Source organism: Arvicola amphibius, chromosome 1 (genome assembly GCF_903992535.2).
Source record: "Arvicola amphibius chromosome 1, mArvAmp1.2, whole genome shotgun sequence".
Classification (NCBI taxonomy): domain Eukaryota; kingdom Metazoa; phylum Chordata; class Mammalia; order Rodentia; family Cricetidae; genus Arvicola; species Arvicola amphibius.
Genome location: NC_052047.1, coordinates 55101116 through 55110338, shown reverse-complemented (window position 1 = coordinate 55110338; position 9223 = coordinate 55101116).

Sequence of the window (9223 nt, the reverse complement as noted above, 5' to 3'; positions counted from 1 at the left end):
GCCAGAATCGTAAGAGTGAGTCCAGCCCTGTTGTATCCATTGTCATATCCAGCAAGGGCTGACACATGGAGATGTCTGGCAAGTAGCGACAGAATAAAAAGGAAGGTATCCTGAAGAACCTGGAGAAATTGTAGAAGACGGCCGTGTTGAAGAGAAGCAGTGAGAACATGGACAAGGCCTGTCATAGGAGCTTTCAGCGATGGTGAAAATCTTCTGTCTAAGCTGCCCCACATCATAGCTGCTAACCACAGGAGCCCATTGCATGCTGAAAATGTGACTAGTGCCACCAAGAAACTAAATTTAATTTTAATTAGTCTGAACACACATGGATCGATCATAATGCACACCCACATAGGTTAGGGTCACATAAATGGAAAGAAGCTCCCCCTGTGGAGCCCTCATTTGTGAAATAGTCCAATCACTGAGCTACGCTGAAGTCATAGTTTCTAATACATTTTCATGCATCACCATGCCAATTCACTTTTCTGATCACTATCGATTCAACTCAAATTAAAGTTGGATCTCCAAGACGGTTAATAACAGGAACACTGCCAGCCTCCTACGCAGGCTCTGCATCTGTGGAGTCAACCAATGCAAATCATAACTATTCAAAAGCAGACTATTCTGAACATATACAGACTTTCCTCTCTTCTTTGTATGCACAAGTGGATGTGGTGTATACCTACATACGTGTGCGTGTGTGTGTGCATGTGTGTGTGCATGTGTATGGATGTGTGTGTGTGTATATATGCACAGGGATGTTGGAGATCACTGTTGAGTCCACTTCTTCTATCACATTTCACCTCATTTAGAGGGGACCAAGCTTTCATTGCTCGTGGAGCTCATTGATTCAGCAAGACCAGCTGGCCCAGGAGCTCCTGGGATCCTCCTGTCTTTTTCTAACCTAACAAATAGGATTACAGGTGTGCACCACCACTATTTGAGTTTTTTGTGTGAGTACTGGGGAATCCAAAACTCATGCCCTCTAGCTTGTCTGTCAAGTGCTTTACCGACTAGTGAACCTCCCAAGCCCTGAACAGATACAGACTTTCTTATTATTCTGTAAACAAGCACTCACCTAGCACTCATATTATGTGAGGTGTCACAGGTGATCTAGAGGTGACTCAAAAGCTAAGGGAAGATCTGCATAAGTTGTACAAATGCATTACTCACGTTATGCTATGGACATTAGCATGGTGGTCACAGGAGGCCCCTGAGGTCCCTAAGTCAGTGCCCCATGTAGCCCTGGGGCAGGACAACTGTATTGACAACTTCCTGAGTATGCCCGTGGTGCAGATTATTGAATCTGGAGCCAAAGTCCTGAATGTGAAAGCTGTCCCCAACTTACATAAACTCTTCCTCCTTCCTTGGATAAATACTAGTACCTATATCATGATACTGCTGCAAAGATTAGATTAGTTGGTGCCCTCAGAAAACCTGGCAAGTGATTAATCCGCATAAGTTATTTATTTAATTTACCCATCAACTCTTCAAGGCAGGTATCATCATTCCATTGTCACAAATGAACAAAGAGGATCAATGGAGATCATTGCCAGCCAATTATCTAGTGCAGTGGAGCCCCAAACCAAACATAGCTTGAGACAAACTAATAACATGTCAGAACATTGCTTGTGTGGAACAATGCAGAAGAAGGATCCATAAGAAAGGGGCAGCGGACACAGTGACAACAAATGCCCCACTTGATACCTCAGGGACAGTTTTCAGTCAGTGAAGGAAGGGGCGGTGTAGTAGCTGCCTTTTGTCATACAAAGAGCCTGAGAACACAGAAGAGGCAAAGGAGTTATACCTTGAAGGACAGAGTCCCAGAGAGGAGAAAACCACACATCGGGCAGCAATGGGGCAGAGATAATGCTCTGAGATCTGCACAAAAGCCCCCAGACACCTCAGCTGAACACTGCTGCATGAGGAAACTATCAAGAAGTTATGAAAGGAACCACAGAAATGGAATGGAGCCATCAGGGAGACCAGCAGAGGCTAGTGTCCCCATCTCCTACTCATAGGCAGACATCAGGTAGAGTCACCATGAATGGTCTCAATAGAAAGGCGGATCCTGTCTAATAAAACTTAAAAGGAACCTTGCAAAGATTAAATTCATGCATCCGATGAGGGGAAAAAACCTCAAACATATATACAGTAGTAGAGAAATATACAGTACCCACAAAGGTGAGACTTACAATGCCTATCCTCTAGTTAAAAAAAAAAAAAAATTACCAAGTGTTCAAAGAAACAGAAAAACTGTCCTTGTTTGCTCTCTGTTGCTGTGATAACCACCAAAACCTAAAACAACTTAAGGAGGAAAGGGTTTAATAATTGCCTACAAGTTACGTTCCTCCATTGAGGGAAGCCCAGACAGAAGCTCATGTCTGAAGCAGAGACCATAGAGGAATGCTACTTACTGAATTGCTCTCCATGGCTTGCTCAACTTGTTTTCTTATACCACTCAGGAGCATCATCCCAGAACCACCAGCCCAGGTATGGAACCATCCACTATGGGCTGGGTCTTCCCCTGCAGTCTTTAAGTAGGAAAGTGTCCCCAAGGACATGCCCACAGGCCAATACCATGGAAGCAATTCCTGAACTGAGGTTTCCTGTTCCAGGTGACTCTAGTTTGTGCCAAACTGACCAAACCTAACCAATATATGCCCTGCATGAAGTTTAATAAAGGCAATGAAACCTGAGCTGATTGCTTCCCAGACAGTAAATGTCCATTTTACTTAGATATCCTTATTACAAAACTGCCAGATCGTAGGTTAAGAACCATTATCCTCCTGTGCACATTCATATCAGGACAAATCAAGGGCATGGGAAAAAGAAGTCCAACATGTGGGCCTTTCTACACACATACCTGAAAGGATCTCAATGCCTGAGACTCCCTGGCGTAGGAGGACCGTCTGTCTTTGTGTTGCTTTCATTGGTTAATAAAGAAACTGCTTTGGGCCTGTTGATAGGGCAGAACTTAGGTAGGCAGGGAAAAACTAAATGGCATGCTGGGAGAAAGGAGACAGAGTCAGAGGGAGACGCCGTGGATCTTTGCCTGAGATGAACAACAGTTAGAATCTTGCCGGTAAACCACCGCCACGTGGCGATATGCAAAGATTAATAGAAATGGGTTAAATCAATATGTAAGAGTTAGCCAATAAGAGGCTAGAGCTAATGGGCCAAGCAGTGATTTAATTAATACAATTTCCGCGTGGTTATTTTGGAGCTAAGCTGTCAGGCAGCCGGGATGAACAAGCAGCGGGCCCCCTGCAACAACTCCCAGCTTAACTTTTATGCACCGTTTGGGTAGTGGGACACATGGGCAGGCAGTGAACTACGAAGCAGGAAATTCCTGATTAGGAAAATAGGTTCATATGCTATATGTGTACATAGAATCCATTGTAGAGAATCCGCTTTCAATTCAAAACCAGTGGATATGCTCAAAGTTTAAAATGTAACTCAGAGCTCAAATGGTCATATTTCCTGAGTCTCATGTAATATTGAAAAACCCACAATTTGTTGTATGTATCTTTTTTTATTTTGCTTTGTTTCATTTTTTCAAGACAGGGTTCCTCTGTGTAACAGCTCTGGCTGTCCTGGAATTCACTTTGTAAACTAGGCTGACTTGAAACTCACAATGATACACCTGCCTCCACCTTCTGAGTGCTAGGACTAAAGCTGTGTGCCACCATACCATTGCCTAAATCTTTGTATGTATCTTCTTTTCTGTCTTTCTTTCTTTTTTTAAACAGGGTTTCTCTGTGTAACAATCCTAGCTGTCCTGGAACTAGTGTATTAAGGAGGCTGCTAGTTTGTTCCCAGCCACTTAGCCCTGAAATAATCACACAGAAACTATATTAATTAAATCCCTGCTTGGCCCATTAGCTCTAGCTTCTTATTGGCTAATACTTACATATTAATTTAACCCATTTCTATTAATCTGTGTATCACCACATGGCTGTGGCTTACCAGCTAAATTTCTGGTGTCTGTCTCCTGCAGGGCTACATGGCTTCTCTCTGACTCCACTTCTTTCTCCCAGCATTCAGCTTAGTTTTCCCCACCTAGCTCTGCTATAGGCCCAAAGCAGTCCCTTTATTTATCAGTGGTAATCACAGCGTACAAAGGGAAACCCCACATCAGATCAGGTTGTCCTTGAGCTCACAGAGATCCACCTGCCTCTGCCTCCCAAGTGCTGGGATTGAAGGTGTGCCACCACAGCATGACTTGTATCCTTTAATTTATGTAACACTGAAAGGAAAAAGGCCATACTTTTTTAATATTATTGTTAACAATATAAGGCTCACATAGCATTCAGTCCTTTGTAAAGGGCTTTTCAGATGCATCTAAACACTTAGGGTTTCCTAGGGGAACGGAACCAATAGGATAAGTATAAATATTCATGTGTATGATTTATTATATATATGAATGTATTATGTCACCTTACATTAAAATAGTAGAACAGCAACCTTATCTTACCTGAGGATCTGAGAATCCAGTGCTTGAAGTTAGGTGCCTTAGCTGTTGGAGTAGCCCATAGTAACTATCTTTCCCAAGGAGGCTGACACTCCCCACACACGCCAGTACCAGTTTCCAAGGCTGAGTGCCTAAGCAGTTCCAATACGGCACAGGAAACCTGGAACATTCTTAAAGAGCTACTGGTTGCTAGTCCATGATGGAAGCCTGGACCAGAAATGCTGGTTCTGATATCAGGGAAGGATAAATCAACTTGGTAGCAAAAGGGAAGGCCAAGCAAACAAAAGAAAAAATAATCTTCCTTCTGCCAAACCCTTTGTATCTGAGCAGCTACCAGAGGTACCATCCACAACTGCAGGGGGTCTTTCTGAATCAATGAAGGCCATCAGGGCAGTTATTTTGGTTAGGCTCCCTACTCAGCTGACTAATTTGTGGCAAGTTGACTAGCATAGTCAGGGTTCCTATTGCTGTGATAAACACCGTGACCAAAGCAACTTGGGAGGAAAGGATTTCATTTGGCTTACGCTTCCACGCCACTGTCCATCACTGAAGGAAGTTGTGATATTCAAACAGGGCAGGAACCTGGAGGTAGGAGCTGATGCAGAAGCCATGGAGGAAGACTGCTTACTGGTTTACTCCTCATTGCTTCCTCAGCCTTCTTTCTTACAGAAGCCCGGACCACCAGGCCAGGGGTGGCTCTACCCAGAATCCACTGGACCTTCTCACATCAATCACTAAGAAAATGCCCTACAGGCTTGCCTGAAGCTTACCTTATGGAATCATTTTTTCAATTGAGACTCCTTCCTCTCAGATAACTACAGATAACTACAGCTTGTGTCAAGCTGACATCAAACTAGCCATCACATTGGCGCTGACACCAACCATAATCATCATCTTGTGCACAGCAAGAGGATAGACCTGCAAAATAACTGGCTTAGAGTAGTGCCTAAGATGCTAACATCCAGTGTCCATTACTGCTTCTTTAGATTTATTATATGTGTATAAACATTTTTGCCTGAATTTTTGTATGTGTACCTTGTGCATGCCTCATGCCCAAGGACATCAAAAGAAGGCACCAGATCCAGATCCCCTGAAACTGGAGTGACAGATGGTTGTGAGCCACCATGTGGTTCTGGGAACTGAACCTGGTTCCTTGGAAAAAGGAACAAATGCACTTAAGCATTGAGCCATCTCTCCAGCCCCTCCATGTCCAATTCTAAATGACAAAGTACTTCTTGAAAGGGTGTTACGTTTTTGTTTCTGGGGTGTTCACTCTTCCCAATCTCTGATAGTCATTCTGTGAACTTTGCTTCTAAATCTCATCTACCACCAGAGACCAGGGGGAGGTTTCAAAAAGAAACTAGGATTTGTGTTCATTCATTGAAGAACTCTAGAATAAAAACCAAGTCCACAGGTATAAAAGCCATGACAAATCCATACCCAAAGCCACCTGGTTGACATCTGTTGTAATATTGCACTGAATATGGGACCTATCTCAATTTGAAACATATTCTCAGAGCCTTGGATACAGTATATACTAGAAACATCACTTAATTGATATCCAACAGACACTTATTATCACTATCTATATTCTATAAACATGAACAATACTTCTTCATAGCTGTAAATAGCACAATGACTGTTAACACTAATGAATTACAGGGATTATGACATAGCACAGTGTTAAAGTGTGTGTTTTAACCTCTGAAAGGCCCCAGAATCAACAAACAAACAAGAACTATGAGTGAGTTGTACCTGTAGTCAAAGAAACTTCATAGTCTTAAATTCCAACTACACATCAGATTTAATGTAGAGGTCTTCCACTTGCTAATAAGAAAATTAAAGATGGAACATGGAAAGCAAACAGGTCTTCCTCATCCTTAAATAACGTGTTCTACCAAAAACATAAAAACATAATCCAGAACTAACCTGAAGAGTCACTTTGCCATTTCTGCATAATGTTTTTATCAATTATTTTCAGAAATAATTGACTATAAATTACAGAGACTTCTGATATCAGCACATGGCTTATAAGCATGCTTGTCCAGCTGTACTCAGTTCTTATTCTAGAATGTGGACATGGGGCTGGGGAGATGGCCTTGTGGGTAAGAGCTCTTGTACTACAAGCATGTAGACTTGAGTTCAAATCCCCAGCACCTACATTAAAAAAAAAAAAAAAAAACAAGAATGGATGCATGTGCTTTTAACCACCGCACTAAGAAGCAGATAGATGGAGCTCCAGAGCTCACTGGCTAGGCAGCTCAGACGAAAGTGTGAGCTTCCAGTTCAAGACAGAGAGCAATAATAGAAGATACCCAACCTCTTGCTCTGGCCTTCACAGGCACCACAAATGAGCACAAAACACCCACACATTCACACGCATGCAACACACACACACACGCGAACACACACACACACACACACTGCAGCCACATCCCAAACAAACACACACTTGCATGTCCACAAAGACATGATATTGATATGGAAACACTCAGTGAGAACATTTTATTATCACCAAAGAACTTACTAGATGTTGGTTTGTTGGTTGGTTGGTTTGTTGGTTGGTTGGCTAGTTGGTTGGCCTTTGAGACAAAATCTCACATGTGACCCTGGCTGTCCTAAAAACAGTAGATAGACCAAGCTGACCTCAGACTCAAAAGATCCACATGCCTCTACCCCTCACTTTCTGGGGTCCCACTATGACCATCCAGGAAAAACATTTTAATGACTGTAGTATATAGGTCATGGTGTAGTGCTGCAGGAGCTCCTTCTGCTCCTTCAGCCAATAGCCTTTAAGATACCAGCCCACTTGGGTGTGGTCTCTCTGGCTTGAAAAAGCTGTGGCAGCCTTGCACACGCTCCCTCATTTGCTTCAGACTCCACTTCTGGCTACCAGATGCTTTTCCTGGTCGTGCAGGGGACTGTTGTCTAGGACGGTGATCTGTAAGTTTTTTCCCTTTAAATATATAACCCTTTTATTAATCATAATTCCAAACTGGTGTGGGATTTTTTTTGTGACTTACTCCTTTAGTGTAGAGCATGGCACCTACAGGTATTTGTTGGGCTTAAATCTTACTCATCTTTATCAGATGAGTGACAAGTGTTTCTCTTGTCTGTACCTCAGGTTCTTCTTCTGCAAGTGGCAATGGTGTTTAGTAATCTCTCCTGTGCACCATTGTGAGTATAAATGAATTGACCTACAGAACACTGAAAACAAGACTCTGCCTTTACTCAGTACTACAAGAGCATTAGCCAGTCGGTCTTAGACCTGGGTTGGTGTCCCACCAGGATTAGAGTCACAGCCCCATGCCTAGAAGGCATGATTGATTAAGTCAACAAATGAAAGAATAGATGTTGTTGCACAAGGGAGCCTTCCTGGATTAAGGGCTGCACACTCTTCCTAGGTCACTGAGCCAATACTCTGACCCCTTCCAGACCATCAGAAGTGAGTTTGTCCACCATGAGTTGGAAAGGGAACTCAGAAGTCATTTTCTTATTCATCTAATTCTGATTTTAAAATACCATGTCCATGGGAGTGCCACCCTGAGTTCACTTAACCCTGAATATTTTAAACATTATTTTCTATACTGCCTCGAATTTCTTTTAAGTAACATCAGAGGAATAGCTTTCAATTAATTCTGAGCAAGTGGAATGGAACTCCTTGAGATCAATACCCATTTTTTTCCTTTGCTTTATAATTAATGGAGTGGCTGCTACGCTTTGGCAGCTACAGCTTACTATTGGAAAAAGGGGGGAAAGCCCACAGGATTGGAGAATACATACTGTGTACATATTAAATAGTTCGGTTTCTTCGCTTTTTTCCATGGGCTTTGTTTGAAAGCTTCTGCCCCAGTTCCATTTGTCCTCGCTTTGCTGAGAATAATGACTCAAACTCTATGAATTTGCTTAGCAATGAATTGAGACCTAGGCCTGTTGTAGCTTCTAGAAATATTTTAAGTAAACTGCCTGGGCTGCTATCAGGCATTAAGGGAAACTTATGCAAAGTTATGTGACGGGGCTGCCGAGCAGAGGTGCAGAGAAGAACCTGTAGCCTAGAAGGCTGTGTAAGCAGTCAGTAGCAGGTTTGGCCTCCTAAGCTTCTAAGCATCCATTCATCTTCTCTAACCCACTCATCTTCTCTGACACCCACTCTCAGCTTATCAATTGCTGGTGGGACCACAAAATTTCCAGTGGAGCATCTTGAGAATTCCTTTTTTTTTAAATTGTGCTTCTAAAAATTTTTGGAATATGTATTTTCTAGTCAACAGATTGGCTTTATTAAATTGGTAGGCCCACAAAATAGTTCAATTCCAGAATCATTTCAAAAATAAGATTTTTTTCCAGAAGAAAATATGCACAAACATTAGAGCATAATGAGTGGAAAGGGAATCTCTTTGCACTGGTTTCTGGACGTTAAAAATAATCAACATGAATGGGGAGATGGCTCCATGGGCAGAGCAAGTGTGTGGATTTGAGTTCCAAGACCAGCACCCCCCAAGAAATTCAAGGACTGCTGTGCATGCCTATAATCGTAGCACTGGAGGTATGGAAGCAGGCACATCACAAGAGCTCACTAACCTAGCCAATAGGGCATCCTCTAGTCCAGTGATAGATCCTTTCTAAAGACAGTAAGGCACAGAATTAAAGTGGAGGCACCTAAACTCCTGATCTGGCCACCAGATGCTTGCACATGGGTGCACACAGCTACACACACATGACTATGCACACATTAATTATAGTAATAATAAC